The following is a 27928-nucleotide window of genomic DNA, read 5'->3' as shown; positions in this document are numbered from 1 at the left end:
TCAACTAGCCTAGAGTAATGGCGCAGAGAACTGCTTGTATTTCTTGAGGTTATGAAAAAAATCACTGCTTGACTCACCTTTTCATGCTGTAAGAATAAAAGAACCAGTTTCAGCGGAATCTGACGCTGAATATATCTGAAACGCAAACTACCTGGCTGATAATCACGGGAAAGAGGCACACAAAAAGCATTTAGAATGCTATTTATTTATAACTTTCCGAATGCTTTGCAGCTTTAACAGTACAGTCCTCCTCCTGAGAAAAACTGTGTTGCATATTGTTTGTGCGCCTTGTGCAGGTAGGAATCTCCTGAAAAGGAACACCAATCATAAAAAAGACAGCACAATATATTGCCTCCCTGACTAATTCGACCTAAAGCCTACAGAAGCTCTATCGGCCCAGAAGCCAGCACAATACAGCAAAGAAAAAGAGAAGGCGAAATACGTTGAATAATGCAATAGAATGCCGGTGAAAGTAAATGTGAAGCTTGCAACAATAGCTGCTTATGTAGATTTTTGAGGCCGTATCATGCGGCCGCTTGCGCATTGATGATTTTCCACGTCGACAAGTCCATGAAGCTGTCTTCAATGCTCGCCACTGATGGAACGTTGGCGAGCCGCCCTAATTTTGGCATTATGCGACGAGCCTTCAATGTCTCTAATGTGCGAACGTGCTGAATTACATCACAGACGGCTTTCAGGTCACCTTTGGCAATTAGAAAATCATAAATATCACCTGCGATGCCCTTCAGAAGATGGCCTATTTTATCTTCCTTGGTCATATTAGCGCTTGCTGTTTTGCATAGCTTCAGGACCTCCTCTATGTAAGTTGTGCATGTTTGCCCAGGTAGCTGAGCTCTGTGCGCAAGCTTGTGTTCAGCCCGCTTCCTTCGTGCAAAGCAGTCGCCAAAGCACTGGCGCAATTCGGTAACGAAACGGTCTCAGGTGGTAAGAGAGTCTTTCAGGTTTTCGAACCAAAAGGGAGCGGTATGTCTTAGGAAGAAAACCACGTTTGCAAGCTGAGCGGCGGTGTCCCATCGATTGTAGCGGCTCACCCTTTGGTAGTGGGTGAACCACTCGTCGATGTCCTCGCCTGCCGCTCCCGCGAAAGCCCGAGGCTCCCGATAGTGAAGCGATGAATTGTTTGCTGCGCCCGAAGGCCGGTCTTCAGCCTGGATCACCGCGTCATCACGGGCTGTTTACGGGTCATTGGCCGATTGCATGGCACTGGTTTGCGGTTCGAGGCGCGACCACTCCGGCGAGGCTCCAGTTGTATCGGTGCTGTGTGTAGCGCCAGGGATCGTCACTCCATACCTCCACCGCAATATTACGCCCTTAGCGTCGCGACCGAGACATTCTAGCCGGTTCAGTACGCCAGGTGCGCACGGCCAGCGGGGAGCGATACAGTTGCCACAAGACAAAGGTCGAACGGGCGCGCACACTTCTTCTTCCTCTTCCTTCTTCCTTCCTCTGTGCTCTGTTTGAGAACAAGACCGTAACAATATTTTATAATTGAAAACAAGTCCGCTCAGTAAATGCCCGAATGCTCTTTGTCCCAAAATAGGAAAGAAAACGGAAACAAAAAGCTCGAAAGAAGTGCTCGAAAAGATATGCTGAGTTAGTGCCAGCACGGGGCGTGGTAAAAAAGCGAGATAAACGGCCAGGATATGGAAGAGGGAGACGAGTACTGTTACATTTGGGTGTCGCGAGCGCCTGAGTAGCGTACCGCTGCGGCGCGCGGCCCCTCGGTAGCGTTGGCCTGGCGGCTCCGTGGACGGCGGACGGCATCAAAGGTGCCAGCAAAGACGAGGCGTCTTTTAACGAAACAACCTTTACTGTAACATCAGGAAGAAACGGGCAGTGAAGCTGACCCGGAGAGATTACAGACACTCTCACACAGCTGGTGTCTAGCGTCGTGCCAACGGCGCGTCAAAGTAGTCTCTCTCTCAGCGGAGTCGGCCGCTGCTTTTTATAGTTTTTCCAGTTCACAGGGAAAGGGTAAACCCTCACAGGAAAGGGAGAACCAAACATGTTGGTTCACGACGAATGACTCAATCGCAGATGTTCCGACCTCATCCAACACCACCTAGAAGACTTAAGGCCCCCGCGCCGCCTCCTCGCCCAAGCGCCTACGTCACCACACTCAGATCGCCGCTCGGACGGACGGCGACAACCTCTCCGAACGTCCGCGTGGCGAGGGTAGGGGGTGAGGGGGCAACATGGACAAGCCGGACAAGAACAGTTATGAATGGCTCGCAATGGCTTCAGCGGTGACTTTTACTACAACCAAAACAAGTCATTTTTTTAGTTTTTAGTATAATTAGAGCCCAAATAATACCAAAGGCCGCAGTACTGAGCTATTCGGTTTTCATTCGACAGCTATATTCTTAAAGAATGGCACACAGCATCGTTTGGCGTAGTTAGGCAGCCACATTTTCATGCGCCTCTAGCGGATTTTGTTTCACTTGTGCTGGCCACAGTGATCGGAGCTGCTTGCAGTCGTTTGTATCGGATGCCGCCTGTCCGTACAACAGGCATGATTGTGCGTCGTTTTTACGTCTGCAAGCTGCATATTTTCGATTTTGTGCTGTGGTTGTGCTCGTAAACAAATTGCTAGAATGCCGGGCTGCTGTTGCGCTCCCAATTGCAAGTCCAACTATGCTGGAGAGTCGCGTGTGCGCGTGCACGTGTTTCCTTGTGACCCTGTGCGGCGAGCGGCATGGACAAGAGCGGTTCCCCGGAAGGATTTTACTCCTACGAAAAACACAGTGGTAAGCTATGGCTTATGAGTCGATTCGCGGCTTTTTTATTAAAGCAATGTGCGTTTTTCCGGCTAAATGTATTCAGCAGCAGCCGAATCGGGTTGCTTGCGTTGTCGGAGCCTGAAACGTGCTCATTCTTTTTGTAGTATCGAAAGCCGAACCGAGCCGTTTATCTTTCTGGTAGTATAAAACATATTTGTACAGAATGTCTTTTTTTTTTTCATTTCAGCTTTGCGAGAAACATTTTGTGGCAAGCGATTACGTCAAAACATCTAAGTACACAGATGTGAAGACGGGAAACGTTATTGAAGTGCCGCTGAAAGTCTCCAGGCTGAAGCCGGATGCGGTACCAAGTGTGTTCCCGAATTGTCCCCAGTACCTTTCACGGCAACATGCGTGCACTCGGGAGGCTCCGGAGGATAAAAGAAAACGTGTTGAGGACGAATCACTCCGCATTGCCATGGAAAAATCTCTAGAAGAAAAACATCAAGAAGACAAGCATAACGAAGTAACAAGCTTTTCTGAATTTCTTCATGCTCTGCCAAGCTTTAACACCTCGCCGTTTTGGTCTGTGATCACAATGGAGTCCAAAGTTATATTCCTGGATTTGACTGTTGATCAGGGCGCCTCTGTACGTTCATCAGTGGTAGTTTGTGACAACATGTGTGTAGAAGTGTATTACGGGGAAACACGCATCATGGACCTTCATGGTGTCAGTGTGCCTGCAGTGTTGCAGGACTTAAGACAACTGAGTGACATCCTTCAACATGTTGAGTCTCTGCGTAGTGCTCATTCTCCCTACAATGACCTGCGGGCTCGCCATCTGCTTGAAACTGTGGAGGAGCTGTTAGAAGAGTTAATATGCAATCATCAGCCCCACTTACACGAATGGCACCTCGAAGTCGTGAAGTTTATAAAATCCCAAGTAGACCTAATCCTCAACAACGCTGCACGCTACTCGTCGGACCTTCTCGTATTTGCAAGCCTCCTTTACACCATTTCACCGCATGCATACAAATTCCTCAGAGGTTCACTGAAGGTAAAGTTGCCTCATCCAGAGACAATAAGACGTCTCTGCTCTGCTCAGCAAGTAAGCCCGGCCATAGAACAGCAAGGCTCCTGTTTCCTGTCATATGCTAAGAAAGTTGCTACCACATTGAAAGAGCATGAAAAGACAGTAACTTTAATGATGGATGAAATCCACATTCAGTCATACTTTGATTTTAAAGCTGGGTCAGTTGCCGGTGCAGCAGTCAACACTGCAAGCCCGGCAAAAACAGCGTTTGTCTTTATGATTCAGAGTCTGCTTTCAAATAACAAAGATGTTGTGCATATATTGCCAGTGGCTACAATCGATGCAAAATGTTTGCATGATTTTCTGCGAATGCTAGTCATGAAGCTTGAAGATACAGGATTTAAAGTAATTGCCATCATCTCTGACAATAATTCCATCAACAGAAAGACAATGTCATTGTTTTCAGACCCTCCGAGACTAAAGATAGTTTATCAGCATCCAGCTGACAAATCACGACCTTTGTTTTTTGTCATAGACCCTGTCCACGTGTTGAAATGTGTCAGAAATAACTGGTTAAATCAACGCAATGCAGGAAGGTGCATGTACTTCCCAGATCCAAAAAGTACAGACCCCAAACCCAAAATCTTGGCAGCATCATTTAACACTTTATGTGAGCTGCATGAATCCGAACAAAATGAGCTTTTGAAGATTGCTCCGACATTGTCATTGAAGGCACTGAATCCTTCAAACATGGAGAGGCAAAATGTAAAGTTAGCACTGAGAATATTCAATTTATCAACTGTGGCAGCACTTAATAATAGCAACATTCAGCATGCTGACGGTACTGCTCAGTATATCAGCATGGTGCTAACGTGGTGGAATGTTGTTAACGTTAAAACTCCCCGAAAGGGCCAGCGGCTTTTAGATGACTTGCAAAAACCCATAACCTCGACATCTTGTCCCCAGTTAGAGTTTCTGGGGAAAATGATGCAGTGGCTCGACTACTGGGAAAGTTTGAGGCACGATGCAGGACATTTAACAAAAGAAACTCACTCAGCTTTATGTCACACAACTCATGCGCTCCATGAGGTCGCTATCTACTGCCTTGAAGAACTTGGTATGCAGTATGTTTTGCTAGGCAAATTTCAAACAGATTCCCTTGAGGATCGCTTTGGTCGGTACCGTCAGTTGTCTGGTGCCAACTATCATGTGTCGATTAGGCAGATTTACGAGTCTGAGACAAAGTTGCGGCTACAGAAAGTGCTCGAGTTACCAGACATTGATGTGGTGTGCGATGTTCCTGTCATTAGCTCCAACTCATTGCTGAGCCAGTTTGATGTCGCAGTTTGGGACAGCGATATTGAGAAGAAAGTGGCAAGGCTACCAGCTGTGACATATGTTGCCGGTTACTGTGCTCATGCAGCTGTAAAGAAACTGTTGTGCCAGTCATGTAAAGAAAATCTGATAATGGATGATACAGAGATAGACATTGCTAGAAATGTCCTTATTTCCAGCATGACAAGAGGTGGCCTGAAGTTCCCACGCGAACTTGTTGTGAATGCTGTCCTTACCACAGAAATAGTGCTGGACAAGCTTAGGAGTCCACGCTTTGCAAAACAGTTCTTTGCACTTCCTAAGCAGAAAGAAGTGCTAGTGGCCCTTGTGCATGGCATCATCAATGATAATGATGACCTGGATGTTTGTGTGAATGGCCATACTCCTCAACAAGTCATACATTACATTTTGAGTGCAGCAGCAAACACCCTTTTGAACAACTTGTGCAAAGCAGCAAATAACAAGTTAGCAAGCGACAAGTTGTCTGCCACAAAGGCAAAGCGAAAACTTGCAACTGTTAAAAGTTGAGGTGTCATTTGTGCAGTTTTGCTTCCACAGTATTGTTTGTAAAAAGAAAATAACTTTTTCTTTCATCAATGTCAAATAAAATGTCCTTCATCCTACCTTCATTCTCAAGAAGGCTTCTGATGTAATCTCTGTCTGTTCCGTGTCACGGAAACTCGTGCACGCCTGAATTTCTTTACTTGAAGCAGTCCTGTGTGCCAAAGCAGTAAAGTGTATTTGCAGAAAATTTACTCTACCAACTTTTTTTCCTGACACTGACATGCATCGCATTTATGTGCACTTTTACGAAGAATGTGTTCTTGTACAAAGAAGAGACTGTCAAGCATTGTATTTTTATTTATTTTCGACGAATTGTATAATAAATGATCCTGTATTGCTGCTGAGCAAAACTGAGTTTGTGCATTTTATGAGTTGATTTATTCCACTTTGAACTATTGACATTTTACTTTCATGTAATGCCAATTTCTTGCCATTTTTGTAACTTGCCTGATAGGGCTTTTGAAAGTAAAAAAAAAGCCCCGAAGTGTTAAATATATGTAATATAATCATGGCGGTAGCTTGCAACGTGAATAGCTTATTACTAGATCAAATAGAGTTTATGCACCACAGTGATGACAAAATTTTACATCAATCGCTTCCAATCAGTCAGAAAACGGTTCTTATATGTGTAAGCATGCAAACCGACTCCTTAAGGCACGAAGCTACAAACTGGGGTGAGAATTCCCGGCCAAGCTTCGTAAATAACTGTAGACGCAGTATATTAGTTCCTACTGGTAACACGAGCGAGCGAATCTAATTTATTTCACGCCAACATGCAGCTTATAGGGAGAGAGCGAGTGTGGTGAAGTCCACTTCCAGGACGATCTGACTTGCGTGACGTCACGCCGCCGTGCGGGGGCCTTCAGTCTTCTAGGTGGTGTTGCCTCATCTCCTCCACCTCCTGCAGACAGGAGAGGGCGACGCACTTTCCCTCGATCTCCAGGCTTGGCCAGCTTGTGCACACACATGCACGCACACACATTTGGCGCGTGGCAGGAACACGCTGAGACTTGTCGGCGGGAGGAAGCGTTGCGCGGCCGATGAACGGCGTCGAAATGGCCGATCCGCTCGCGGTTCTGCCTGTTGCTATGCGGTGGCCGCGTCAGCTGTCCCACTTCTCGGGGGAGAAACGTAACAGACTGCCCCGCCGGGGGAGGGAGATCCCGAAGGGCAGGGGACTGCATCCGCTGTCCGGAGGGATCGGGATGTTGCTGCTAGCCGGGGTCGTCCAACTCAGCTTCCCTTGAGCTCAAACAGCCTGAAGAAGTCCTTGGCAAGTCCGGGTTTCCAAGGCACTCTGCAACTTGTCTTCCGGAGAGATTTCTGGCAACCCACAACGTCACAACCACGCTAGACTCAACCGTTCAGCCAGCAAGCACGGCACAAACTTCACTAAGTTCCGCCAGACTCTTTCCCTCTTATGCCCCCATCAATATTAAAGGGCAGCTCAGCAGCACTTGGAACGCGTCCACAAATTTGAAAATCGCATTTTCAAAACAGCATTCCCAAACAAAAATAATACAATACAAATGTTCAAAATCCTATGCCAGGAAGAAAAGCACCAACTAGTGAATAAAGGCTTCTTCTCACGTTATGGGCTTCGACTTAAGCCATCGGCGTTACCGTTGAGATCACCTTTTTCACTAAAGCATCGGCTGTCCGTTTCTCGGAACAACCGTACCTTCCTGTTTCTGTGCAAAGAAACGCATGAGCATAAGTCACTAGCTTTGCTAAACAACCTATCCCTCTCTTTACGCTTGGCGCACCAGTCACGCGATTTCTGGGCACGGGCGCATTTGTGCCTTTGGGATAGTCGCCTTCTCTTTCGCGATAGCTTCAACTTTCTCGCTTCTTTCTCGCGCCTGCCTTTCCGTTTTTCTCTACGGCAGCACTGAAACACATGCTTTCTGCTTTCTTTTTGCAATCGTTTCAGTTTGCTCTCCTTACGATGGCAGCGTTCTTTCTCGCGCCTGCCTTTCCGCGTTTTTCGTCGGCAGCGCGGGAATACTAGCCTTCTGCTTTCTTTCTGCAATCGTTTGAGTTTGCTCTCCTTACGATGGCAGCATTCTTTCTCGCGTCTGCCTTTCCGCGTTTTTCGGTGGCAGCACTTGAATACTCTAGTTCCACTTTCTTTCGGCGCGAGCTCTGGCAAGCTAGCGGTAACCGGAGCTAGTAGGACACCGGTGTCGTCTGAGTGGTCAAAGTGCGGCGCCGCGTCTGCATCGCGGCCAGCAGCGCATGACTCACTTTCCGTCAAGTCCGAACGACAACTGCTCACGCCAGACCTCAAGCTAGGCATTTCCTCTGGCGGCGCCGCGGCTGCATCGCATGACTCACTTTCAGTCAAATCCGAACAACCGCTTATGCCAGCCCTCAAGCTAGGCATTTCCACTGGCTCGCCACTCACGTTACACGGGTCCTCCGATGAGCCGCATCGCTCAGCGTTAACCGGCGCACGATCAAGCTCCGTCGACAGCTGGGGCGCTTCGGATTGCGTGAGGGTCATGGGTGCCACGTCCGCGTTCGCACTGGGGTTGCTTTCGCGAATACAACCTAGCGTGGTATTGGGGCACGAACGATTCTGACTTTGCTCTGGTCGTTCACTGTCGCCTTCGCAAGTCTCGCTCTCTACAGCGGACGCGCACTCCTCGTCGGTCTGCCCTGGATGATCACAACTCGCGGGCTGCGCAGTTTCCCTGATCGGCACTTCGTTTTTCTGCGTGCCCTGCTCTACGACACAGCTGATTTCGGAAACCGAAATTTTCTCATTTCCTAGCTGATTTCCATCTCCGCCACGCTCTAGACCAGCTTCTGCATTTAACTCGAGAGGCGGTTCAGCTATTATCAGTTCCCCACACTCATTTGATGGAACTGTATCTCCTACAGCTACTTGGGTCGGCATGCAGTTCACCTCGCTGGACAGCGTCCCTGCGGATTTCTCGCCGATTAAGCCTGTGCTAACCGTCTCAGCTAGTGGCTCGACCAAGGTAACACGATGCTCTTCTGTTCGAGAATCGGTCGGCTCACTACTGCGGTCACGTTGCTCGGCCGCTTCTCCAAGCTCTTTCTCACACTCCGGTGCAAATTCGATTTGCTCCGGAACTTCCGCACTGTCTAGCCATTCGCTTACAGCGGCTTTCAACTGATAGGCCAAATCAAAGTATGCCTCGTTACAATGTTTCTCGCTCTCATATCTCTTCCGAAGATCCTGAGGCGTTATCTGATATCGTATCAGCAATGACTCTTTTAGTTCATCGTAATTTTTCAAGCGGTCGCCAACCAATAGCTTGATTTCTTCCGACGCTTCAGCGGAGAGAAGAGCTACCAACATCTACGCCCAACTATCTCGCTCGAAACGTTTACTTCTGCAGACATTCTCGAAGTCTGCCGAACACTCGGCCACATCCTCGGCAATGAGGAACGGTGGCGGACCATCTCGCGGTATTGAACCGTTACACTGAATGGCATTGCAAGCTTTAATCCTTTCCACGCTCATTCTATGTGCTGATATCTCCAGCTGCATCAGTTTCCTTACGCGGGCGTCCTCTTTCTCGAAACGTTCCCTACGTTCACGCATCTCTTTCTCGTAACGTTCTCTACGTTCACGTTCCTCTTTCTCGTGACGTTCACGTTCCTCTTGACGTTCGTCAATGATCTCAAGGCATTCCAAAAGCTCGTCATCTTCAGCTTCCAACTCAAGAATAGCCTTTAACACTTCTGGTTTTCTTTGTTTGTCTGACAAATTCAGACCCAACTCCTCCGCAAGCTTCAGCAATTTCGGTTTGCGCAACGACTTCAAATCCAAATTCATGGCTGTTCCGAGTGCTGCCTTCCCTACTGCCCACTATTGCCTTGCTGCAATTAACCCAGCAACAACGACAACACAATTACCAGCTCTGTTCTCTACTTAACAAAAGCCTGGCAAAACTGAGTAGAAGAAAGTCCCGCACTCACCAAACCTCGCAGCCAAGAATCCAACGCAGTCGTTCCGCTGCAGGCAACCAGTCATCACACAGGGCTCTTTGCACTGCTCCCGCCTTTCCGCTGAGCTGCTTTGATTCACGAGTCACGCCTCGGACATCTCCGCTCTTCCCACCAGATGTTGCACCTCGGTCAGGCCTGGCTCGTTTCACCGACCACGGTCACTGCTTGGTCGTCCTCGTCTCTCCGCTGTTCACCAGTTGTTGGACGACGGTATCGCCTGGCTCGTCCCTCCAACCACGGTTACGGCTTGGTCGTCGTCGTCCCACCGCTGTTCACCAATTGTTACATTTGGTGTCGCGTGCTCAGCCCACCGCTGACGCCAGTTGTTACGTTTGAGGTGGCGAGTGCCGGGGTAGCGTACCGCTGCGGCGCGCGGCCCCTCGGTAGCGTTGGCCTGGCGGCTCCGTGGACGGCGGACGGCATCAAAGGTGCCAGCAAAGACGAGGCGTCTTTTAACGAAACAACCTTTACTGTAACATCAGGAAGAAACGGGCAGTGAAGCTGACCCGGAGAGATTACAGACACTCTCACACAGCTGGTGTCTAGCGTCGTGCCAACGGCGCGTCAAAGTAGTCTCTCTCTCAGCGGAGTCGGCCGCTGCTTTTTATAGTTTTTCCAGTTCACAGGGAAAGGGTAAACCCTCACAGGAAAGGGAGAGCCAAACATGTTGGTTCACGACGAATGACTCAATCGCAGATGTTCCGACCTCATCTCCTCCACCTCCTGCAGACAGGAGAGGGCGACGCACTTTCCCTCGATCTCCAGGCTTGGCCAGCTTGTGCACACACACGCACGCACACACATTTGGCGCGTGGCAGGAACACGCTGAGACTTGTCGGCGGGAGGAAGCGTTGCGCGGCCGATGAACGGCGTCGAAATGGCCGATCCGCTCACGGTTCTGCCTGTTGCTATGCGGTGGCCGCGTCAGCTGTCCCACTTCTCGGGGGAGAAACGTAACAGTACAGATAACACGCATACTATATTCCAAACACAAAGGACCCTGAAACAGGTATTGAGGCCCGTAGAAACTAAGCCGGAAAAAGAGCATGGGCAACAACTGCAACAAATTGGTGACGCTTCCAGATGATTAACGAAAATGAAGACTAGCGCCGGCGGTGAAAAAGTTCGGTATGGGTAAGGGCCTGTAGTAAATTAGTGTTACGAAATGTGGCCCATAGGCAAGGAAATTTCAGTGTTGCCAAGTTAGCTGTTTCCGGTTTAAATGCAGCAGGCTGTTACTCTCTTAAGCAGGCGATAGTTTTGTTTAGTGGGAGGCAGGATTTTAAGCGGTATTCTATGTTGGATATTAACTTTGGCGTTTTTTTTATTGGTTCTTCTATTTTTGCTTACGTTTCTTCACATTTTACGCATTTCTGCTGGACAACGTTGCTGTGAGAGCATCATGTTACTGCGATGTCTACATGTAAAATATCAAAACACGCCCAATTCGCCTTGAATTCATTTATGTGACCTTTTTTGATGTCATCATCAAGTCTGCTACTGTCGGGAATGTTGTCCGGCGCGCTAGGACCTGCCGTGAGCGCTGAGATGTTTATGAAAAAGTGACTGCAGGACCTCAAAATTTCACACCGGGTCCTGAAATTTCCACAGCATATGGGTGTTTTGTAGTTTAAGTATAAATTATTAACCAAATAGGAGAAATAATTGCTGCCATATACTAAAATGAAAAAACCCACTGTGGTCTTCTAGGAAACTTGTAGGAACACGTTCGTATTCTAGGATGAAGTGAGCAAGAGAAGTGATGCTTCCTGCCGAAATCTCCTCTTCGAGCTGACTGAGTTTGCTCTCTCTCCGTGCTGATATTGCTCTGGTTGAACGTAGATGTTCGGCTCATGTTGAGTGAATTGAACTATATCAAGTATAAACACGGAACAAAGTATGAAGAGAGATGACGAACTAATTCAAAGCTATTTGCTAACTCAAAAGTGAGAGTAAATACTGGTCAAATTACGAACAACGCGCCAATGTAATCCAAGTACAAGCACAATATGAAGATTTACGTTAGCAGCAGAACTAGAATTCTGCTTAGAATCGGCCGTAGTCACCAAGCAGTGTTCGGCAAACCAAGGTGAAACAGAGGCTGTCTCAGGCGATTGCGAGTGCCTGCAGTCAGCAGTGTACAATCAGAAAAGAATGCAGTGCTTTTACAACTTCTAACCTGGAGAAGGCAGGCCGGATATTCCTGGGAATGAAAGTATTCGTAGTCTAAGAGGAATAGGTACATTTTGGTTGGTTTGCTTGTGAGGCCAACGTTCCAAAGGGACTCAGGTTATGAGGGACGCTGTAGGTGAGTGCTCCGAAAATTTCGACCACCTGCGATTTTTTAACGTGCACTGACATCGCACATCACACGGGCGCCTTGCTCTTCGCCTCCATAGAAACGCGGCCGCCTAGGTCGGGATTCGATCACAGAAGTCGAGCGCCCTAACCACTGCACCAAGGCTGCGCCATTGGTGTGATTTTATATTTATAATTAGATATGCGTGGTTGACAGATTGAGTAAAATATAAATGCTTAAATATTTGCATCATATATTAAATTTAGCAACTTTTTTCGGGTTTTCAAGTTAATAGTTTCGGTTCGGTTCGGTTTCGGTTTTTCAAGTGCGATCGAGTCGGCAGGCGAGGCGGAGGCGTGCTGATAGCCACCCATCGTAACCTTCAATGTTTTAATCTATAGATTGACTCACCCCTTGAAATACTGTTCATCTGTTCTCGTGCCTCATTTCCGCCCATGATAATCTGCAGTACTTACCGCGCTCCAGACAGCGACGCCTCGTTCATTCCACTATTTCATGATGCTATTAATACCGTAACCACGAAGATTCCGCGTGCTACTGTCTTTATTTTAGGGGATTTTAACTTTCCCGTGATAAACTGGTCTCGCCCTTCTGAGATCGCATCAAATTCCGCCGAGTGCCATTTTGTGAACACATGTCAAACCTTTGCCTTAACCCAACTAATCTCTTCACCAACAGGACAAAGTGCACAGTCATCTAGCACACTTGATCTGATTTTAACGTCACATCCAGAGAATCTGTTATCCCTTTCATATCTTCCTGGACTTAGTGACCATTCAATAATTCACGCCACGGTTCTCAACCACCTGCCAAAACCTAAGAAAGTAACTAAAACACTCACTCTTTATGATAAAGGCGATTATCTAAGCATTAACCGTGAACTCGAAAATTTCTGTACTTCGTTTCTTATCGACTTTGAACGAAGGTCCACCGAGACTAACTGGCTTCTTTTTAAGGATAAAATAAACAGTCTTGTAAAACAATACATCCCTACAATTACTGTAAGTGAGCGCGTTAATACCCCTTGGTTCAATAATACATTAAAGAGTCTTAATAATAAGAAGAAAAGATTATTTCGAGCAGCCAGACGAAATAACAACCATAATACATGGCAGAAGTATTACGTAGCCGAAAAACAATTTAGCGCCCATGTTTTTAAAGCTAAACAATCATTTTTTAATACCACGCTCCCTGAAATGGTACGCAAAAATCCTCGTCAATTCTGGAAATGTATCAATCCTAACCCTAGCAACCCAATAACACTTCATGATGATGATATGGCTACAATTGCGGAACATGATGTTCAGTTCAGTTCAGTCGTGTCCGACTCTTCGTGACCCTATTGACCATGTCACGCCACGCTTTCCGGTCTCTCACTATCTTCCTAACATCACATAACTTCATCTGCAGTGCCTCGAGGGGTTGTACCCTAGCACTGCTTTGCCCATTCTTCTGTTTACTATGAGAGCGACCCCATTCCTTCTCTTGGATTCGTGCCCACAATAAAAGACATAATGGTCGCCGGAGTTAAATTCTCCCATTCCGGTCCACTTGAGCTCGCTGATACCCAAGATATCAATGTTCAATCTGTCCATTTCTCGCTTGACGATGTCCAGTTTACCTTGCGTCATAGATCTTACATTCCATGTTGCTATGTGATACATCTTGCAACATCAGACTTTCCGGTCGCTTCCCGACACATCCACAACTGAGCGTCCTTTTGGCTTTAGCCCAGCCGCTTCATTCGTCCTGGAGCTACTAGGAATCGCCCTTTGTTCATCCTCAGTAAATGTGGGACGCCTTCCAACCTGGGGGGCTCATCTTCCGGCGCCATATCATTAATGGTATTGTGACTGGCCATAGGGTTTTCTTGGCAGGAAATACTGGAGTGGGTTGCCATTACCTTCTCCAGTGAATCACATTTTGTCAGAACTCTGCCGTGACCTGTCCATCTTGGGTGGCCCTACACAGCAGAGCTCACGACTTCATCGAGTTTCGCAAGCCCCTCCGCCACGACAAGGCAGTGATCCATGAAGGGTCATATTTAATACTTCAGCAACATGATGTTGCTGAAGTATTAAATATGACCTTTAGTTCTGTATTTACTCGTGAACCAGATGGGGACCTACCGGATTTTCCATCCTTTGGTTTTCCTGCTATGCCCGATATATCATTCGAACCCCACAGCATTGTTAAATTAATTGATTTTTTGAAACTAACATCATCAGCAGGTATTGATGATATTAACGCAAAGGTACTAAAAAATACAAAACATATCACAAGTGGGCTGTTGTCTCATATCTTTCAGCAATCGCTTTCATCAGGCATTGTACCGCACGACTGGAAAGTGGGTAAAGTCATTCCAGTACCAAAAAAAGGGCCTTCATCTTCTCGTCATAATTACCGCCCTATATCCATTACTAGCGTACCGTCTAAACTAATGGAACATGTAATCTTTTCTCACGTTATGAAATTTCTTTTATCTGTTAATTTCTTTCACGCCAGCCAACATGGTTTTATAAAGGGCTTTTCTTGCGACACACAGTTAGCCCTATTTATTAATGACCTAAGCTCCAACCTTGATCACAACATTCTAGTGGACGCCCTCTTCTTAGATTTAGAAAAGGCGCTTGACAAAGTTCCCCACCGGCGGCTTTTTTTGAAACTTTCACGGCTTAATCTCATCTCAATTCCTTGGTACTTGACTGGCTTCGTAACTTTCTAACTAACCGGCAACAATTTGTCCTCGCTAATAAATGCTCTTCTTCTCACTCCTCTGTTATATCTGGGGTACCCCAGGGCACAGTCCTGGGGCCCCTGCTGTTTCTTATCTATATAAACGACCTGCCAACTGACATATGCTCTAACATACGCCTATTTGCTGACGGTTGTGTTGTGTACCGTCTCATAATCACTCACAGTGATCGCCAACTTCTTCAATCTGACATTGATCGCATTTTAACTTGGTGCAGTAAATGGCTCATGTCTCTTAACGTGAAAAAAACTACTTTCTTTTCACAGGCGTCCCTCTGAACCACCTTTTAAGTACCTAATAGCTAATTCAGAAATTGCAGCAGTAACCACATATAAATACCTTGGCCTTCACTTAACACACGATCTTAAGTGGACATACCACGTAACTCAAATTTCTAAAGAAGCAAATCGAGTCCTGGGGTATTTTCGGCGAACACTACGTCTAGCACCACCATCGTTAAAATCACCAGCCTATGTAACATTTGTACGGCCCAAACTAGAATATGCATTCGCTATTTGGGACAATAATCAACTTAATCTTTCTAACACGCTAGAAGCAATACAAAACCGCGCCGCTAGATTCATCTTCTCTGCATATTCTTATCATGAAAGCGTAACGAAACTAAAATGCAATGCTCATTTATCAAATTTAGCTAACCGGCGTAGCATCGCAAGACTATCTCTTTTTCATAAATTCTATTATCATCTTTCGCACGAGTCTGTTATCGTCCCTGCATACCGCATCTCCAGGCGCACGAACCACGAAAAGACAACCAATCCTCCGCAAGCCCGCACGTCTGCGCATCTATATTCGTTTTTCGTTCGCACAGCAAAAGACTGGAATGACTTGCCTGCCGACGTCGTGCTCCATACAGACCCATCAATGTTCAAAGCATCACTCGAAGCAATAATATGCCCTGTAACCCACTCCCTCGTGTAATACCCCTTCAATGGGGCCTTTAAGGTCGAAATAAATAAATAATAAAATAATAATAACACTGCGTAGAACCCGTTTAGTGCGAAGCACTTGTAATACCCAATTAGCCGGTCTCATTCCCTCTTTTATTTGGGAGGGCTCGGGCTCTTAGAGCTTTTAGGTTTTCATGTTACATTTATTATTGCTGAATAAAATTACCAAGCGTTTGCACCTGTCTGTTCATTACGAAGCTTTTCATATCGCAGCATTCAAAATATTGAGCCTTCCTTAACCTTTGTCACTAACAGGATGCCTGATTGAGAATAAACCTGAGAGCACAATGCAATCCTATTCGGTAGAATATAGCAAATGTTGGCTCCTCGATCCTGCTTCCTCAGCAATTACGTTTGTGGGCCATCGGCAAGCAGACCATATGCACTTGACCGCCTGACATTGCATATTTATTTTGGCCTCTCTTTAGTGTTCAAAGCTAATCTCCGCGTCATTCACACCCCAGCAGTCGGACTTTTCTAAAGTAAGGAAGCTAATGTTCCTTCCAGAGGGTTGTCCAAATTAAAATTAACAGCAGTGCCGAAACGCGAGGGAAAGCGGCAGGGGACGCGCTCGAAGGCGGGTCCTGTGCGTCGCTAGCCCCGGTGCCCTTTTGAGCGGCATGTTGTGGCTTGTTTGAAAAAATGGTTATTAAGCGGTTGAAAACTGTAGCAGGGGAAAGGCTACTGGCTTATATTGTCAGTTAAGAGCACGTGTGAGCAGTTGCGCGACGATTTTACGGATTAAGCAGAGGACACATGTGCGAAAGTTTGACCGGCGTGCCATAACGAACGCCTCTCGCGAACTGCTGCCGCAATTCAAGCAAGCAGGGACACATGGAGATCATATGTGCGGCAAGGAAATTCTTTCCAGCTTCGCCTACAGCCGGTGTCAAAGCGCTGCAGTGTCTGTGCACTGCTTGGATAGATGAACTTCACGTGCGTACAGCAAAAGATTAAACAGCAATGTTATCAGAACGAGTGCGTGCTATTCGCCGCGAGATCGACCAAGAGGTGGCGCCACCGTCACTCCGGTAGTGTGGATCGGCAGCCGGCGGCGCTCGCAGAAACGCACGCTGCGTAGGTCTGCTTTCGAGTTTACGGCGGGTTTGTTGGCGATGAAAACGTGTCTTCTGCAGTATTTCTGCAATGCTGCAGAAAAACATCCAAGGATTTCGCCAATGCAGCAGAAGAAGAGCGGATTTTAGGAAAACAAAGCACGCAACCACCAGTCTTCTAGATTTACTTTGCACGTTTCTTGCGCTGTACCGCGCTCACGCGCCTAATGCTTGGGTGCCTAATGGCAGCTTTGTTTTTCATATCGAATTTAAAAACAGTTTGTACGTGTCTCATGCGAGTGAGACCGGCGAATTTAGTGTCAAGCCCGCGCAGATACAAGGTTCGTGCTCTGACCTGCAGTAATTTAGATTGAATCGAGGCAGTCTGGTTCATTATTTCCTACTTGACTCGAGGATTAAGCAGGTTAAATGTAGCATTGGTAGCGCACTGCATGGCCAGTTGCTTTAGACTGAGTGCACATTAACTCTGGCCCAGACAACTACGCACAAGTATTCCCCAAAAATAAGATCACGCTGACACTATACAGGAAACCTGGCCGCACAGGAAAGCTGATTGTTCATGTGTACAGCGCTGAGTGGATTGAATTTGCCGAGATACTTTTTGCGACCACTGTCATAGAATGTGATAGTGTATTAATGCATGCGCCATTAACTGTAAATTATTTCCTGAAACCGAGGAGAGTATAAAGGATTTCTGATGTGTGTGATGTTATATATAAAGGTAAATTACTAGTGTAATTATTTTGTTTTGAAATGCGAATGAATTTCACCTTTTCAGAGAACTTTTACACACTGGACAGAGTTTACAATAATCAGCGATTAATTTTAAATTTTAAGCGATTAATTAACGTTAAAGTGCAAGCTACGTATTACTCGCTGCGAAGACATCGTAATAAATTGCGCATTGGCACTGTCATGTTCTGGGAAACAATTTTACAGGCTGAAAATTTTTTATCACTAAATATTTAGCAGTGACTAAATCTTATGCGAAGTAAAATATTAGGGTTGCTTCCAAAACAGATGCCGGATATAAAACTATTCCGAAATAAATGAAGGTCATCTTATAATGCGACTATAAAAATGTATTTATTCCTGAACTAAACACTGATATTTAAGCCAGCATGAAGCTGTTTTACTTCTCTTGTCAGAAATGATGAGTTTTGTCGGAAGACAGCACTTGGACGAAAAGGGATTATAATGATTATAATAGGCTACCTGTAAAGTACAATGATCGAGGTGTATTATGTAATAATTAGGGTAACAATTAGGTGCAGGGAATATGTTCCCAAACATTCGAGCATTTGTATAAAGCAAAATGTGCTCACTAAAACATTTACGGATGCACAGAAGTCTTCAACAACAAAAGAAAAGTAAAGAAGTGCATATTGGCCCGGGTTTAACGCATGAAAGCGGCATCGGCTATGACGGATGATTGCAGAGGCTGGTTTTGGTATCGTTTTTTTTTTATTATTAACACCACATTTACCACGTGGGATTGTTTATTGTGCAGTCAAATCCCGCAGCAGAGGAACGCCTTTCGCAACGTTTGTAATTGAATCCCCCGTTCTCGAAATCAGCAGTCGAGCGCCCTTAGCATTGAGACACCGCGACAGAGGTTTGAAAGAAAAAAAAACAAACAAACAAAGTACTCACACAACTATATCGTGCATACAGACGGCATAGCAGGCATATAGTGGTCTGTTCAAGCTGCATTCTGCTATATGACACGGCGGTACCGACAGTACCACTTCGTTTGAGACATATTGCATGTCAAAGGATCTCAAGCACCGAAGACCGCGATGGATGATGTCCTTATCCAAGCATGACATGCTTGATACGGACAAGTATATATTTATTTTAATGAAGCGTGGAGAGGTTATAGACTGTTCATATTAATTTTGCAAGAGGCATATAGGTAAGCAAAAGCTCACAAGAACTGCGAAACAAACAAAAACACTACTGTACACGCCGCACACGCGCGGAAATCACTGCGGGCTGGCACGCGACGCGAAAACGCATCCACACTGAGTAGGTTTCGCCGCTGAGCCGCAAGGTGGCAACTCTGCTCGATCTCGAGGCCAATACTTGTTCAAGCACGGCGTGCCTGTACGTGCACGGGGACTGCGTCAACTAGCCACCCGTGGACGCGCCTGTCGGGCGACGAACTCCACCACCCAGTGCCTGTCCTAGTCGTCGCTAAACTACGCCGATTTCGTATCGAAGAGGCAGCGGAAGGCGATTTGGAGCGGCCAACGCTGTAATAAACGTGTGAATGTCGTCGCCGATATTCTGAGAAGAGTATATAATCTTGAAATGAATATAGGGTCGATTTGTGCGAAGCTTTCAGCAGTTGAGCTCAAAGGCGCCAGGTGATCGCACTGCACAGCAGCAGCTAATGATTAATTATAATCACAGAACCAGAGCGGTCTGTCCATTCCGCGACGGAGCACCCGAATCCGCGGAGAACATGCGTTCCGACTCTGCCTTTGGAACACTCATGCTCCGGCCGGAGCAAGTAGGTGACGCTCGCGAACTGACGGCGGAAAAACCCGTCATTCCTTGCGCTTGTCTGTGCTTCATGTACGAGCCTTATCGTCGGTTTGCAAAACTGTAACGGATCTAAGCTGCTCCCGCTTGTTCTTGAGATGTTGACATCAATATTACGCGATCATTTTGTTTACGGTCGCACAGCCAAACGCGGGCGTGCACGGTAACAGTTCTTCGGCACTTTTTTACTCAAACAGTCCCAGTGCGCCGTTTTCAGCCGCGTAAAGGCTAGCAGCAATTGAATGGCTTGGAATTTGCAAAATGCGAGCTTATAAAGACAGTTTTGAAATCGCTCTTTGAGATGCGGCTGCTCTCTAATCCGCTGTCCCCAAGAGAGAGCATTAGTTCGCGGCGGGAATATACATCTTAAGCAGTGGCAAGTACTGATCGTCAGCTAAAAAGCGCAGAGGACGGAGCCTGCGCGGCCGAGATGACAAGCGGGCGGAAATGAAGAGCGCCGCTGAAGGAATACGTCGCGTACCTTCCGGCCGGCTCCGCCGATTTCGGGGTTCCAGTCTTGACTGCTCCACGTAGCGACCTTGGCTCGGGAATTGATTCCCATCTGCGTTTGGAAGACGCGATCCTTGTACCGGATCTGATTTTGGAACAGAATTGCTCCGAAAAGAGCAGAAAACATTGCTTTAGAAAATTTCCGGCTCTGCAATTAGAATTCACTATAAATGGCTTTTTGAAAATATTAGCTTGTGTCGCCGTTATCACTTAAGGGCATCTTACTATTGGCCAAAGATGCTCACAATTTGCTCGTTCCTGAAATTTTGTTATTTACACCAAGGAACTATAATAAGACATTTTTACTCCAGTGGCGGCCTGCAGAGGCCTTCTTGTTCGCAGCGTGGCAGGCCGCCCCAGAACGATGGTCAGCAGCACCCTACGGCGCGAGCCCTTTTACGTCTCCGTTGCGTGGGTGCTTTCGGCGGTAGCATTGGCTGTCGCCGGCAGCCGGTGCTTTCATCGCACGCGGCGGGCCGTTGGAATCTACCCGATAAGACTCATGCGAACAGCTTCAATCGTACTTAGCGATGCCATCCGCAGAGGCGAGCGCAGCTAATCGAATTCGCTTCTCACAGATGTGCCTCGCATGTTTTTTTTTTTCCTTTACAGCCTGCCGACGGCTTGACCTCAGACGCCAGTACATTGAGGTACGGCAGGCGGAAATAGAATTTAAGCCTGTGTTGCCATTTTCTGCTTTTGTTTGGGCGATCCGGCCTATCTGCCATCTTATCAAAACAACAACCTAAGCGACATCGTGGAGAACACGTGGTGCTCGCGAGAAAACATGTTGGTGAGCTCATCAGCGTGCAATGGGAGAGTTAAAATTGAAAAAAAAAATCTAATTGGCTCCTCTAAGCCCCATTCCGATTGGCTACTAAAATGGTCCACACAATTCTAGGAAGCGTAATTTAGGGGGTGATTTAGCGGCCAAAGAGGAGACATGGATAGGGGTCCTTCATCTATAATGACAGAAGAAAAATCGGACCGAGTCAATCTTAGCGCTGGCCGCACTCCGAAGAGCAAGGAAACCATTCGCGTAGTGCGATTTAATCCGGTCAGACAGGACAGGATCTAGTGAAGGGTGTACCGCGGTGTTATGCTCTCGATCGCTATGGATGGCAGCGACTACCCTAGCTTAGGTTTAAAAGTTGTAGTGTAATTCTGCTCATCTGCACATTGGTGCCAAGAAGTAAGTCCGACTTCTTCGTTTACAACGTGTCGCACCTAAACAATCCCCCTATCACAGGAATTTTATGAAGTATCCAGTGCGGCTTCATTCACGAAATCGCCATATTTAGAACACGAATATTTATTAGTCAAAGTTCAGCGCCGTTTTCAAACTTGTCTTGTGAGGTTCAGATAGGGTTTACATGAAATTAAGATCAAAACTACGCTGCACAGTAAACACTCTAGGATTATGACACATGACGCAAAACGTATCTACGCGAATCTACCGGGTCTCATTTACTTCTGCTGGAGTTGCTTGCAGTTCGTAAATAATCAGTATGGAGGTATGACAGAGCACTGAACAAGGGTAGAGGGGGGGGGGGGGCGGAAGCCTCAGTTCGTAGGTCCAGCCGACGTTTCGACAAGTGGACTTGTCTTCGCCTGGGCGCAGACGAAGACAAGTCCATATGTCGAAACGTTGACTTCACCTGCGAACTGACGCACCCCCCCCCCCCCCCCCCTCTACCCTTGTTCAGGGGTCTTTCATAACGTGTAAGCCGTCTTCCTCTCGTGCTACCACTATTGATGTAGAATGTTATAAATGCGATTCCATAGTTTTGCTGAAATACGTCTGGTGATAAACTTCCATGCAACAGCGAGATTCCCTGATTAACAAGAGGTAAACAACACAGAAAATTTTAAATAAAGGCTCCGCTACATGGAATTGATGTGCAATACAGAATGCAAATCATCAGGGAGAAGACCTCCACCAACGGGTTGGCTTTTATGGCGTTGTAGTCCTGCGTGTAACATGAAGAGCACAATGTAGTAGCGCTAATGAATTATAATGAGTTGGCAGTGAATTGAAATAAAAGTAATCAAAGCGAATTGCTTTTTAACATGGTTCATTTAAAACCCAATATGAAACGCACAACACTAGTACATTAAAAACTACAGTTTTCGTCCTAGAATTGCGTTGTAGAGTCAGGTCAGGTTGTGGTTCACGAAGCGTGAAAGAATGCAGAGAGGCCGGCTTACGCTCCTTTGCTTACCATCATTCACTATTCTGGAACAAAAAAAAAAAATTAATGCAATTGTATAATCTTAATATTTTATATTTTATGGGTAGGGGCTAGAGGCTTAACGTTTGCTCTAAATGTATAATAAAATTTTCTCAGACATTATTCGGCGCAGTCAGCGTCACATCCCGCCAGGCATAGGAAACACCGACACGAATGCCAGTCAGATGTTCCCCTTATTCTCTATCAGATGAACTGTACCCTGGATCAAGCAAAAATTTTAAGCTTTCTTTCATTGCCTTAAAGAAGGGAAACAACGAATTCATGTCTTGAGGGAGGTAAGCGAAAATTTCTCCCGAGCTCCAAAAATAAATTGACGAATTGTGCAGGGTGTGACGTCTCCAATTTTTAACTTAAGACGTTGTTCAGTGTTTCAGTTTTTCATATTTGACAATTGCTTGTTATATAAAGCAATTACATGAACAATGCAATGTATTTCAGTCAGGTTCAAGGATCCATGCTCGGAAAAGAAGCAAACTAATCTACTCACGCACCCGAGCCACGTCAAACTTTGTACATGCACACTGTGTGTTGTGTCACATGGATGGCTAGGCTTAGGTGCTGCTACACTTCGTCAGCTTCAGCCGATTTTATAGCGTAAGAATTAAAATACATAACTATTGCCAGAGTGAAATACACGTCCAGGTGTGTAGAAACTCGGACGGGTTATTCTGCGTTGCGTGAGAGTCTGCTTTGTGCTAGATGCCGGCAGAGGAAAAATTCATGATAGCGAGAGTGCCATCGCAATGCTTGCAAGCCATCGCAAGCCATTGACCAGAAGCACTCATATATATTCTTTAATAGTGGATGCGGCTTAACAAAGCCCCATTAAGGACAGATTACCCTACGTCCTTGCTATGCCTCGGTATGCTTCTTGCTTTGCAGTGACATTCTTCCATGCCGCGCAGTACTGAAGTTTGCAACCGATCGCTTTAGCCTTGTTCGTCATAAACAGTATTGTGCGATATGCTTCTGTGCAAGCTTCTAGTGGTCATCTTAAGAGACGGAAAATGGACGTACAATGCTCGCTTCAACTTCACGATGTTCAGAGAAAACTCTTTTCACCTTCTCTCCGTTACCATTTCACAAGAAAACAATTTGGCTTGGAGCTGGCGCAAAATTTATCTCAGCGGCCTCGTACTGTCATCGCTACCGTCCCAATCGTTCAGTTCTTTCGCGAGCCACTGGCCAGTATTGTGTAGTGGGGGTGTTACAGATCCAACGGTACTAAAGATGGACGTCGGACAGAAGCCACCAGTTTAATGTTTGTCTGCGAACTGCATTGATGACAATTCTTTTTTGGAGTAGGCAGTGAACGAGCAATACTCAGATCCTTCGCGGTATGCGACAACGCCAAACCACAGTGCCAAAACTCTTATTTGCCTTTGCAAGAGTAAACAGTTCCGACTCTGTTGCAACCAGCGGGGAGTCTGTCAACCGTCAAGCGTTCTTTGAGACTATTTCAGAACGTATTTACTGTAAAAGCCGGCGGACAGCCCACAGAGTATTTTACACATGTACCTTATTCAGTTTTACACCCTATATAGTGCACAGACAGTCGATCAAACGTTCAGTTTGTTCCAAGGTTTCTGATACAAACCTTCCCGTTACATGCAAAAGAAATTTCAAAAGGAAGAAAAAAGAACACGCTTACTGTTGTTTGCGGTCGCAACTTTCACAAGCGGAGTAGAAGGGTTGCGGAAGCAGCAAGACTGCATTTGTAAACACCTACCACTGTTTCAGGGAGCTTGGTAAACGCTTTTTATTTCTGACATTACCATGGCGACCGGCCATCTTTCCCTAAACTGCGCATGAAGCTACGGGCTGTCACTATGAAAAGAGAGAGATGTTTCATGTGAAAAAATTCCAGAAAACATATCTTGAGCTGAAAGACAACTTAGCGAACAAGCATTCACTTTTAGTGCGAAGTGTGGAACCCATTTCCTTTAGGCTGTCGCGCCAAAAATCTTAAATGTCCTAACCTGCAAAAAAGGAGAGTCCGACGATTACCAGTCATTCATATTTAGCTGGTTTTGTGAACATGTTTATGCAAATCATCAAGATAGCGAATTTGGGCTTATTCGTTAATGACCTGGAAAATCATATGCAAGCCCAGTGCATTCGCGCGACTGCTTCTGTGGGCAAACCGCAACGTGTAGCAAGCATACTGAGGCGCACGTAGGGTTTTTATACAAGCGTAGCTTCTGCTAGCAACCGTGCGTGGCACTAAGCGTTCGCAGAGGGCAACGTCATCTTTCTACCTTTGTTCGAAGGCAAGCTGTCCACCATAGGCAGTTCCGCATTAATTAGACCAGGAAGAAGAAGATAAATATTAAGGCACAATGCTTTTTTTAATAACTTGTCCAAAAAAGTATGGAGCCTCCTGCTTAGCTTGGAAAATCGTGGAACAGAGGGAAGCAGGCAAAGTTCTTTTTTAGTAATTTTGCACCCGCTACGGCACATTTATATATTGAAAGGTTTGAATAGCCAGATTTAATGAGCAGATATTTCCAGCAAATATTTTTTATGCTTACGTGGTCGAACGCGCCGAATGACTCAACGTAGCTAAAACCGTTTCAAACTCTTGATTACGGAAGTGATGTCTGCTATTTTACTCTGAGAGTTTCTCTTTCGGCCGTTTCAAATGAAATGAAGAATATTGTTCAAGGAAAAAATCTCATCGCCTAAAAAAAGTTTAATTTTTTAACTTTATCTGGCTTTTACGTGATCTTTCTGCTTCTGCATGATTAGTGAAGTGGCAAAATGTTCAACGCAGTGATTTTAATTCTATATTCTTTTTCTGCAATCCTAATGAAGATCGTAAGCCAAACATGCACCATTCATTTTGCAGTCTGTTCTACGCTATATTTTTCTCCTATGAGTAAAGGCTCATTTTTTGTGTAACAACTCAAGACGAACGATGTTCGCCTTAAGAGACATTTTTTCTAGAGGAACGGCATTTCAGACATTACAGGAAAGGGTGAATTAGAGGAATATGGGAGATAACTTCACCCTGGAAAAGATATAGTTTGGCTGATGATTATGATAATGTTCCTAATAACGCCGTTAGTACTCTGCATAAAGTACAGCTAAAGATACGTGCCACACTTTTGTCTTGTATTGTTATTCGAACGTCATAAGCAGAGGCAGATATATGCTGATTGTAAATATCTGAGCTACTGGAAAAGAATCAGAACATTTTTTTGTAGGAACTGAACATTGAAATACTTCCAAATAAATTAAAAGGAGCGCTCCAGACATTTAGACATGTAATACTGCATTGCTTTCTATCCCCTCAGATATATCACATCGGAATCTTTTATCCCAAACATTTTAGGGCTAGAACAACAATACGGTAGATAGTTAGGCTAGTTGGTCAAATGTGATGGACACGGAAAAGAAGATAATAGCAAAGTAGGAACACAAACACAAAAAGCGCTATGCTGCACTGATAGTTGAATTATTTCTGACCCGCGCACTTCTCTCTTCACTTGATCTACCCGCAGCTACCTTCTTTCTCCACCTATTAGTCCCATCGGTGACCTGAGACGCGCACCAAGTCATTTCCTTATTCAATAGCAATGCAGTAGACGTACTGACATATTGTTCACCAGAAACCTTAGTAGGCCAAGCTCCTAAAATCTATCGGACCCAATTACCCTTGTTCTCTTTCAAAACCTACACATTGTGAAGGCCAACTGCGCATTTTTGTTATCATACATCATAGTATTTTCAGTGTACCGCAGGTTTGGTGCCAAGCTTCTCCAATATCTCAGTGGCTTGCTCTCGTATCCTATCGTCGACATATATCTTAGTCTCTCCAATGTATGTCTTCGCAAAGAATAGGGAGACCTGATACACAATGCATTGAATGCGTATCGAGTACCTCGTTCAGTGCATAGTTAGTCATCTTACCTTATTCTGGCCGATCATCCGTGCAAACAGGGTTTTTGCTTTGTTTGGAGCAGGATAGAATGAATCTAATACTTTGTGTACGTCTAATCTTGATCACATTGTAGGTGAAACCTTGAATTCTGGGCTTTTTTATCAATATTTATTGCTAACGCAAATAATTTAGGGGTTTTCTGGGACAAATGACTTTCCCACCTAATATCGCCGTTTTCTCTCCTCGTTTGTTGCGCTGAACCAGGCTATCTGTTCCGCTGCGTAGCTCGGATCTAGGAAGTCTTTCTTTCTTCAAAAAGCCTATCAAAATGACGTAAAAAGACTTGCCTTATAGAATAGCAGGCCTTGCTATGCCTCTGCTAGGGAAGAAGTATTTCTAGACTGATGCTGACGTTCGTGTTTGTCCACTGGGTGGGTCCGCCGCAAGACATTATAAAAAAAATAAAATCAGCCTCCACCAGAGATTGAACTGCCCCTACAATCTCCAGCCGAACGCGCTTACTTCGACGCCACGCCATTGTTGTTGTTTTTTGGGCTCAAAGTATAGAATATATTGCCACATGCTGGTGACAAGGCCGTAGGCACCAAAAGAAGACTCAAGCTAGATAGCACTGAAAATAACTTTTTATTGGGCTGAATTGCGCCCGCAAAAAAAAAAAGCAAAAACTAAGCAACTCGGTGGCGGCGATAGCAACAAACGTGCTCGTCGATCGTGGAACAAAGAATGCCCGTCGCACTCGTCAACGCTCAATTTAAAGGCTGCTCAGAACAAACTAGATAACGTCGCAAACTGCTAGTAGCACAACCTGGACTGTTGTAGAGACATACGCGTGTGGCCGGAATCTTCGCGACAGATCTCGGAGCATTTTTGCGACAAAGCAACTGATAAAGGTGCGCCTCGCGACATCGAGGATTAACAGACAAAGAATACAGAATGGATACGCGTGCCAGAATCAGTGATTACGCCGTATGCCGGCGGATGCTACAAAACAAAAAGGACAGTTTTGAAGGTTTCGCGGCATTTCTCCCCCTTAAACGACATCACCTCCATGTTGCAAAATAAACAAAGCAACTTAAACATAAACATAAACTTTAAAGCGCGTAATAAGGCTTGAGACGAACAAGATGAAAGATTTCTGGGTGTGTGCATCGCCGTTGTGATGCTGTCGCACCGTCAGGAATGATTTCACAGTCGAGTTGTCCGACGCGGCGACGGATTTTGTATGGCCCAAATTATCGACGTAGTAACTTTTCACGTAGTCCACGACGGTGAATTGAAATCCACACACATCCTTGGTCTCCTGCATTGTACTCTGCGTGGCGTTGTCGTATGTTGTATTGTCGGGTGACAGTGCGCTATTGGTCTTTTGATACAGCTGTGCGAGTCGTCGGGCTTCCTCTGAACTGTGCAGGTTGGCGACGACGTCAATGTTGTCCTCGTTGGTTACGTGCGGCAGCATTGCGTGAGCGTCGTCGTGGGCTTCCTGCCGTACACAAGCTTGAATGGGGTAGCTCTGGTCGTCTCCTGGACTGCCATGTTATACGCGAAGATCACGTATGGCACGATGGCCTCCCAGGTTTTGTGTTCAGCATCGACGTACATGTCGATCATGTCCGCCATCGATTTGTTCAGGCTTTCCGTAAGTTTATTGCTCTGGGGATGTTACGCAGTTGTTCGTCGATGGCTGGTATGACTGTATTCCAGGATGGCGTACGTCAAATTTGCCGTAAACGCCGTTCCCCTGTCCGTAATGAGCCCCTCTGGGCCGACGTGTCGCTAGACAATATGTTCGACAAAAAATTTGCCGACTTCTGCCGCGGCACTATTGAGCAGTGCTTTTACTTCTGCGTAACGGGTAAGTTAGTCAGCGGCCACGATGATCCACTTGTTGCCCATACATGAAGATGGAAAGGGGCCAAGGAGATCCGTCCTAATTTAT

General features: G+C 46.0%; 1 long non-coding RNA gene across 2 annotated transcripts in view; it reads right to left on the bottom strand.

The window, feature by feature from the left end:
* Positions 1-212: 212 nt before the first annotated feature.
* Positions 213-27928, bottom strand: part of LOC146180116 (uncharacterized) — a 40419-nt gene continuing 12703 nt past the window's right edge. The window contains exon 3 of one of the 2 annotated variants that reach the window (XR_014700955.1): positions 213-307. This is a non-coding gene — a long non-coding RNA (uncharacterized LOC146180116). Of the gene's footprint in view, positions 308-23846; positions 24065-27928 lie in introns of those variants that run through there. The other variant, XR_014700954.1, reaches the window with a different exon arrangement.

Source organism: Amblyomma maculatum, chromosome 9, assembly GCF_055883805.1.
Source record: "Amblyomma maculatum isolate TAMU_Amacu chromosome 9, ASM5588380v1, whole genome shotgun sequence".
In the NCBI taxonomy this organism is placed as follows: Eukaryota; Metazoa; Arthropoda; class Arachnida; order Ixodida; family Ixodidae; genus Amblyomma; species Amblyomma maculatum.
The sequence above is the reverse complement of the archived record's forward strand: the minus strand, read 5'-3'. Positions and strand labels throughout refer to the sequence as shown.